Raw genomic sequence first — 9,634 nt, forward strand, 5'->3', positions numbered from 1 at the left:
TGATAAAGTGCTGCTGCCCTGTTTGAAATACGCTTAGCCTGAGACTTTAGCTGTAGCCATACAGAGAAACTGGGTAGAGTGTAGGTACAATCTGCGCCAGTCTGGAGAATGCTGTGTCTAAAGCAGTACTCCACAAAACTGTCATGGTATGATGGTGGCATTTTGCTCAAAAGGCGATCGACATGAGATCCACACCTTAACGCATAGCCATTCGGGCCTTATAAAGTCCTGAGCATCCCTACTAATTAATGGATGGATAAGGCAAAGTTTTCAAAAGCTTCAGCATCTCCAAACTTTACAGCAGGGGCATTCAGTATGGCACCTAACTCACACTGGACTAGTTGCCGTGGTTGGCCATATTTACCTTGCAGTGCTTGTAATGCAACAGTATATGGCCTGGGATCGTGCATGTATGCCTTTGCAAGCTGGAAAGCACTGGGAAGTTTTAAGTGACCTAGAAGCACTTGATACTTGTACTGTTCACATGTAGCAGTACATATTGTGCAATGAAAACAATTCAGTCTCTCCACCTATATCTATAGACTGTCTATATAGAAAGTATATCTGTCTATATAGATATATATAGACAGATATATATCTACCCCCTCCCCCCCAACCCACCTCACATATTAGAATAATTATAACATCATCAAAGATATGAAACAACACAAGTAGAACTATGGGAATTATGTAGTGACCAAAAAATTAAAGCAAATCAACAATCTCATATTTTAGCTTCTTGTAATCTCTGAGATTTGTAATCTTTCAACTAACTCCATAAGGTGCCAACTGGGATGCTTTTAAAACTAAATTAAAGGATTTCCCATATAAACTGGGCATTTGTTGACAGCTTTTACTTTTAAAGGTGCATTCAGTCATTTTTTCCTCATTAAAAAGTGTAACTCCTAAAGACATGAAATGTCATTTTGCAATATATGTAGGAAATCATGACCACTCACATTAAAACGAAGACTCCAGTCATATCAGTAACCTTATAAAAGCTGTTTTATTGTACATAGAGAGGGTCCGCATGTGGGGGCTGCCATGTTAGAATCACATGACCAGCCGAATACTACTGGCTTAATCTCAGTAACCATCCTGTTATTTGACACTCTCACTCATTGATTCAAGTAATCATGGCTGAATGTGCATATTACATTTCATGACATCTGAAACTGAAACTTATTGATTTTATATGATGCTACATCCAAGTCGCTAGGTGTCAGAAAGTCCAAGATGACATTAAGACAAAAGTTATTGAGTGCACCTTTAAGTTTTAGTTTTGCAAAGTAATGTATAAGCAGCTGCCATTTTCATTTGTCTACAAAATAGATTTCAAGTATTTAAGCACAAGCCTTTAGCTAAAATACCTTAATAAGATAATGAAAACAATAAACTCAGTCAAGTGTGCCATAAATTTTGACTTGTCAAAACCAATGACTACAGTCATTGTTTCTACAATAAAATGGTGGTAACTTGTTATACAAATGAACAGAGCAATTCTGAAGGCTTCTTACACGTTTTGAATAATATTTCATATTAATTTGAGTTTAAAATGATTTCACAGTGGTAACAATAATTATAGTGACTGTGTATTTTGTCAGAAAATATCATTGGCCACTATTGTAATAAAGAAAAGAGTTCGAAACCTCACACCTCGAAACTGTTTTCTTATGGTTGATCTAATGTGACTGAAATTTGTTAGTCAGGATTTTTAGTTTGATGTTTACGAGTGATGCAATGAACCAAGAGATTAACTGTGAATGAAATGTTGTGTTTCTGCTTTTCTTCTCTGGAAATTTGGCACAAGATCAACATCGCCATCTATTTGTTATTTTGTGGAAAACATTGAGATTGAGCGCATTTACGTTACAAACTTGCATAATAATATATTTTTTTTTTCATTCATTGTCTACAACGAACAACATGTTACCATGTTTACATGGCTTAAATTGCGCAAACAATAACATACAGGCAAAGAAAAAGTGCTAGACTATAATAATAATAATAAAAAAAAAAAAAAACAAACGAAACAAAGAGAGGAAAGTGTGATATTTATTCATCTTTCCATATAATACTTCATTATACAGGCTCTGATAGCCTGTTTGCTTTTACATTTTTACAAAATACTACAGTATTGTTTAAAAATAAAACAAAAAAGACATGGAGACAGACCTTTTCATTTTATAAATGTGGAACATCGTCATTCATTGTTGTGTAAATATTATTAATAGGCTAATACTATTCTCTTTCTATCCCAAAGTCATTGCAAAATACTATTCTGTTTATTTCACCAGAATAACTACTAACTGACACACGGTGAAGCGTCATTGACCATAAAGTGCAAAATTATAACAATAATCAGAAAAAGAAATCAAACAGTACGTAATAATATTGTACATTCTTGGATTCATAACATTTATACAATCTATAAATACTTCAAGCACAGTTTCAGACATTTTTAAATGAGTTAATTCTAAAGCAACTGATTTAATAGGCAATGAAAGGGACGAAAGGATGCTAAGCAGCGTGCTGATGTTTGCGAACTCGCATTATTACGTCATAATGATTTAGAACTCGCTGACGCATTAAGCCAATAAAAGCAGTAGAGAGTGATGCGCCGCTTCAGTCTGTATTTTTGCAGTGATGGATTTTTATCGCTCTTCAGACAGTATGAATAAAACTTTCAAGACAACATTTCATGGGGCAATGGCCCCAATCAAAGAGGTTCTAACCCCGCTGGATTTCGAAAGAAATTCCATGCTTCCACCGATTACAGCTCCGGTAAGAGTTAGACTATATATAAACAAAATATATATCACGTAATATAATTCTTTATAAATATATACATAAATAATTATATATAAAACGCGATTATTTTTGTAGATAGATAGGTTATATATAAATATGAGAAATAGTAGTATATGATAACTATCTGCAAGTACAGTGAGTCCCAGAGTTATATATAATGTCACTAATATGACTAATTTAATAGTTTTGTACATATATATTTTTGTTAGTTTCTGATATCACAGCTCCAATGGTCATGGATAACCTGTAAATATCTAAATATTTAATTGGCTAGAAATTTCTCTTTGTCAGTATAATCTCTATAAAAATATTTTTAAAAATACTTAAGTAATCACAAACAACTGGAAAAATCATGGAAATGTCATTTTAATTGGGTTTTCATATTTCCTGGGTCAAAAGGTGTGAGAACCCTGTAATATGTTGACAGTACAAGTTTAACTCTCTGTTATGCCATTGTCTGCTTAGGTGTCAGCTCTCGCCTCACACCAAGTACCTCTCCGTGGAAAATGCACTTTAAGGACACTCGATTCAAACACACGGTTTCAACTACCAGCATCATGGGAAGTGATTGACCCATACTTGGTGCTGCCCAACAAGTAAGTTCAATTACAATGTATAGAATAGAATAACTATAATTGTAATTTTAAGCATAAACCAATTTTCTTGTCTTCCAGATACCGCAAAATTGTTAAGAAGACCCTGAAAGAAAAACGCATTAGCAAATCACAATTGTGCAGTGTGATACAGGAAACTGTTGAGTGCATAAAAACAGTTTCCATGGATGTGGTCCTTCCAGCTTTTTCCATCTGCATGGTAGAGGAAAAAAGTCTGCTTGAGAAAGCTCAGGTACTTCAAAAGAGAGCTGAAGAGTGGAAGTTCAACAGTGGCATCAATCTTAACACTGATTCTATTGACAATCATGGAATCTCAGATGTGAGCTCTGCGGAACAGGCACGCATCATCGGGAAGAAAATTTTTGCCTGTATGATGCAGTTCTTGCACAGCAAAGATGTGTCAATGATGCCACGAGGACGCTCTATGGAAGTACTTGGGCTATCAGACAACTTTAGAGCATCAGAGCAGTGCCTCAATCAGGAGATAATCATCAGGTTTACTAAAGATCTGGTGAACTGTGTTTACAGTGAACTCCTAGCTAACAACATGGGCAAGGCACTACATGAAGATTACTTGTTCTCTGAGCTTTTGATGATTGAAGGGCACACTCAAATGTTTGTACGCCAGGAATTCTACATGGACGTGCTTCATCACTTCTCTCAGTGCACCGCAAAGAACAACCTGAAAATATTCCTAAAATTGGATGGCTCCAGCACCTTGGAATTGATCTGGGACTCTGCTGGCTCCACAACCATCACAAAAGCTGAGAAAACTACACTGAATGCCCTCAGCAAAATAGTGACCGGCACAGTGATGGGTATCATCAATGAAGTCACAGACAATCCTCTACGGACTGCAGAGATAGTCAGGCAAGGTATATGTACTATACTTTTCATCCACTTGATGTCATTGTGTATAATTTATTAAGTAAATTGTAATCTAAAATGACTTGTTTATCAATTCATGATGTTGTTTTAGGGATGAAAGCAGGTATGCAATCCAGTGATGTTGCTTCCAACTGCTTTGAACAGCTGGATGAGGCAGAACTGTTGGGAAGAAGAACTCCCGAACCTAATGTGATGCCTGAGAATGATATGCTCAGTCCAAGTGCTGGAAGGAAGGACGAAGCTGAAGAAAAAGAGGAAGAGATGGACCTTGAGGAATTGCTTGGGAAGGATGAATCTCCAGCTCCCACTGAGAGAAGCAGTCAACATGCCCAAGAAAGTAGACTACACAGTAAAGTTGACCAGGGTCTTGACTGTCAGCCAGACTGGCAGTATTGGGCAGCTGAGGAAAACAGAACTTCCACAACGAGACCTGAAACATCAATGGAAGAAATCACTGATGCCTCTTTCATTTTGCCATACCACCTTATAGAGGGCATTGTTGATGGACTTGTTTCACGGCTTGAGACTACATTTGATGTGAACATCCCTGGCATCTACCTGTGTGACAAACTTGTCGATAATCTGGTAAAGGGACTGGAAAAGCTGACAGAAAAGAGTATTACTCATTGCAGGTCTAGACAACACTGGTCTACCAACGAGAATACTACTATTTCAAACATTGTAAATGAAGCCCATGACATCCTGGCGCAAAAGAGGTATTTGAGGGCAGCATGGTATGAGGATGAGATGGCTGTTGCCTATATGACAGTTATTCTGTCAGCAGTCGTCTTTGACTACACCATGGTGCGTGTGAAGGCACAGAAGAATGACTGTACACCATGTGGGTCAAGGGCTGAGTCCTGCAGTCCCGTAAACAGTGAGAAAGAACTGATCCAGGCTTGTGCTTCAACAACTGACAGTGACGATTCACCTATTGAAATGAGGCCTGGAACTTACCTGGTTGAGCGAGAAGATTTGGATCAGGGAGAGATAGATGAAGATCTCAGTGAGGAGAGAAGATCTCCCAGTCCGGCTCCCAGAGAAGAAACACCTAAAGCAAAGAGAGGTCGCTCTTTGCTTTCTCGTATCCGAGCCTCCCTATCCAAAATCTTCAGGAGAAAAAAATAGATGCCAAGTGAAACCATGTCCTTGAGAAAATGGTCAGCATAGAATTGCATGAACCAGAAAGAGTGCAACAATAAAAAAAGATGGGAGAGCAATCTTAAAAAGATGCCGTAACCATAAAAAAAGATGGAGTACAATCTTAAAAAGATCACCCCCACCCCCACGCCCAAATAATTTAATAAAAGTTTTTGCTGTGCATGAACTGGTAGTTTTGTTCCTTGCTGTGTACATTTTTACAACTATTTTCACACTTTATATCTATATACACTATATTGCCAAAAGTATTCGCTCACCCATCCAAATAATTGAATTCAGGTGTTCCAGTCACTTCCATGGCCACAGGTGTATAAAATGAAGCACCTAGGCATGCAGACTGCTTCTACAAACAATTGTGAAAGAATGGGCCACTCTCAGGAGCTCAGTGAATTCCAGCGTGGTACTGTGATAGGATGTCACCTGTGCAACAAGTCCAGTCGTGAAATTTCCTCGCTACTAAATATTCCACAGTCAACTGTCAGTGGTATTATAACAAACTGGAAGCGATTGGGAATGACAGCAACTCAGCCACGAAGTGGTAGGCCACGTAAAGTGACAGAGCGGGGTCAGCGGATGCTGAGGTGCATAGTGCGCAGAGGTCGCCAACTTTCTGCAGAGTCAATCGCTACAGACCTCCAAAGTTCATGTGGCCTTCAGATTAGCTCAAGAACAGTGCGTAGAGAGCTTCATGGAATGGGTTTCCATGGCCGAGCAGCTGCATCCAACCATACATCACCAAGTGCAATGCAAAGCGTCGGATGCAGTGGTGTAAAGCACGCCGCCACTGGACTCTAGAGCAGTGGAGACGCGTTCTCTGGAGTGACGAATCACGCTTCTCCATCTGGCAATCTGATGGACGAGTCTGGGTTTGGCGGTTGCCAGGAGAACGGTACTTGTCTGACTACATTGTGCCAACTGTGAAGTTTGGTGGAGGGGGGATTATGGTGTGGGGTTGTTTTTCAGAAGCTGGGCTTGGCCCCTTAGTTCCAGTGAAAGGAACTCTGAATGCTTCAGCATACCAAGAGATTTTGGACAATTCCATGCTCCCAACTTTGTGGGAACAGTTTGGGGATGGCCCCTTCCTGTTCCAACATGACTGCGCACCAGTGCACAAAGCAAGGTCCATAAAGACATGGATGAGCGAGTTTGGTGTGGAAGAACTTGACTGGCCTGCACAGAGTCCTGACCTCAACCCAATAGAGCACCTTTGGGATGAATTAGAGCAAAGACTGCGAGCCAGGCCTTCTCGTCCAACATCAGTGTCTGACCTCACAAATGCGCTTCTGGAAGAATGGTCAAAAATTCCCATAAACACACTCCTAAACCTTGTGGAAAGCCTTCCCAGAAGAGTTGAAGCTGTTATAGCTGCAAAGGGTGGGCCGACGTCATATTAAACCCTATGGATTAAGAATGGGATGTCACTTAAGTTCATATGCGTCTAAAGGCAGATGAGCGAATACTTTTGGCAATATAGTGTATATATATATATATATATATATATATATATATATATATATATATATATATATATAATATAAAAATATATAAATAGTTTGAGAGTTTCGGGAGAATGATACATTTGCATCATTCACAGTGCGTCATGAGATTGGGTGGCTGCCACTGGGATTGGTGGATCTTTCTCTGCTTGATCATGAGTAATGACATTCTTCATCAAAAATTCTGTTCTAATTAACAATAGCGGAGCTCATGGTAGGTCAGTCTGTCTTGTAAGTTATCTTTATCATTAATAATCAATTCCCCTATGGAAGAAATGAATGGAATATTTACTCACAGTTTTTAGTTTAGTTTTTAGGAGTGATTCTTTGAATTAAGTGAAATAGCACCTAGACTGTGTGGATGTGCTTTATTCATGTGGATGACCTGGGTTCTATTCCCACTTTTTCTCATCCTGTTTCCACTCTTAATATTTTCTTTAATTATATTTATAATAATAATAAATACATATTAATATAAAGGTTGATTGTCTCACAGTGATTTGTTCTGGATAAAATTACCATGATTTTACTATAGCAATATTGGAGTAACCATGTTTAATTTTGTAGCTACTATGATTTTACTACAAAATACCAGGGTGATACTATGGTTACTGTAGTAAAATTATGGTACAGTTTTGTAAAGGAAGGTTAGGTTTAGGGGTAGGGGTTGGTTTAGGGTTTCTGTGGGACTCTAAATAAACACAAACACAGTGCAGTGATACTGTATGTTAGTATTTAATTAGGGGTGCAAATAGCATCTAACACTATTTGCACTTAGTGCATAGAATGTGCTTTTTGTTGCTATTTACACTAAATCGTTCTTTTTCTAGACACTAGAAAGTCTTCATCCAGTCATTATAAATATATTTGACAAAGAGTATTATTCGTTTATGAGCTTTTATAACTGGAATAAATGCTTGGGTTCACCTTCAACAACTGTCTATCCAGCCACCGATGAGTAATGGCATGAGATCGTTTGGCTTTCATACCTTTAACTTTCTTGTTGAAGCATTTTTGCTTCTGCACCTCCTTGTTCTCCTCTCTGCTCTCCTTGGCTTCCTCCAGATCCTCCTCACTGCCCCACACATCCAGAGAGCGTTTCACCACTTTAACATTATCAATAAAGCCACAAAGCAACACACACACAAGTTATAAATACAACATTTACAAATAAACTAATAAAAATGAAAAACCAAACAAACATTATTTATTAACAAAGTGTTGCACAATATCAACACATTTAAGGTGTAATGTTTCCGATGTTAAAATACTTAATACTCCTATTCCATGTGCAGAGACAACTATAAGGAGCCTTTTGTTAGTTGACTTTCCAAAAAGTGTCACCCTGTGGTTCTACAGAGCTTCCAACACTGCTGTGTTTGATTATGCAGACCAACATGTCAACTCATGCTCAACCAATGGTGTGAGTTTGATGCAGGACTTACCTGTATGTCAGGGGCATGATGGAAGGAGAAGTAAGAGTGTTTAGGAAACCTGTTTGGAAACAATCAATATTTTTACAATTCCATTTCTTGCTGTTAGTAATATAGAATTTAAACAATTCTCCTTTAGTGTTTACATTGTGCTATGGTTATTTTATGATGAAAAGAAGCATGGAGAGCGTTCCGTTTAACATGCCAGGGTTCTTCCCGGGTCAAAAATGGTACACGGTCATCCACATATGTGATGTAGTTGTTTTTTTGTTTTTTTTAACATAATTGCAATAAATTAATATTTACGATATTTAGTTGCATTTCGTGTTTGTATTGATGACTTATTTTTGATAATCTGATCATCAAGCAACAGAGTTTTTTTTTTGTTTTGTTTTTCTGTTTACTTCAAGGTGCTGTGGGAAATCAAACAAACTTAACACCTTATTTTTTTAGGGCTAGTTATAATAGTAATAAGTAAACCACTTTACTTATTTGGGACCTTGCATCCATAGTGAAAATGTTTGTTTCCTACTCCATAACAGATATTGTTTTCCTTTTATCAGACTCTTTATGATTTAGGGATCGTTTTGATTCTAGGAATATCTGAAGGCAAACCAGGCCAGTATGTTTCTTAATATCAAAAATCATTAGAACAGGAAATACAATATATTACAATATTACACATGAATTTGTTCATAATTTATAAAGGTCCAGACTTTTATTCTAAATTGTATTTGTCCTTATGTTTACCCTAGTTCTATTGTTTAAAAGTTGCATCTGTAATGCCATAATCACAGGGAAGACCATGTATGGCTGGCTCCTCATTACAGTGGCTAGGCAGTTAGTCTTTCTTAAAAATAAACTGCTGATTTGTTATGGAAAAAAATAGTAGCCTAAACACTTTTAAAAACATAACTTTTTTTAACAACAACTGCCATAGTTGTAATTAAAAATTATGTTACAATTTACTGTGATCGCACCGTGTAACAAATTATTTTTTATTTTTTTCGCTCCTGGGTAGTAAATGTTATTTCCTAATTGCTTATGCCTCAAAAGTATAGAATATGGCTATTATTCCCCACAAACTTTGCTTTTGTGACCAGGACAGTGATATTTTGAAATGTACCTATTTTCCAGAACATTCCAGATAGATTCAGTGCTGAGTAAACTTGGAGTAACTTCTAGAACGTTCTAGAACTTTCCAGTAATATAAATACTAGTATAAACACAG

This window comes from Myxocyprinus asiaticus, chromosome 7 (genome assembly GCF_019703515.2).
Source record: "Myxocyprinus asiaticus isolate MX2 ecotype Aquarium Trade chromosome 7, UBuf_Myxa_2, whole genome shotgun sequence".
Taxonomy (NCBI): Eukaryota; Metazoa; Chordata; class Actinopteri; order Cypriniformes; family Catostomidae; genus Myxocyprinus; species Myxocyprinus asiaticus.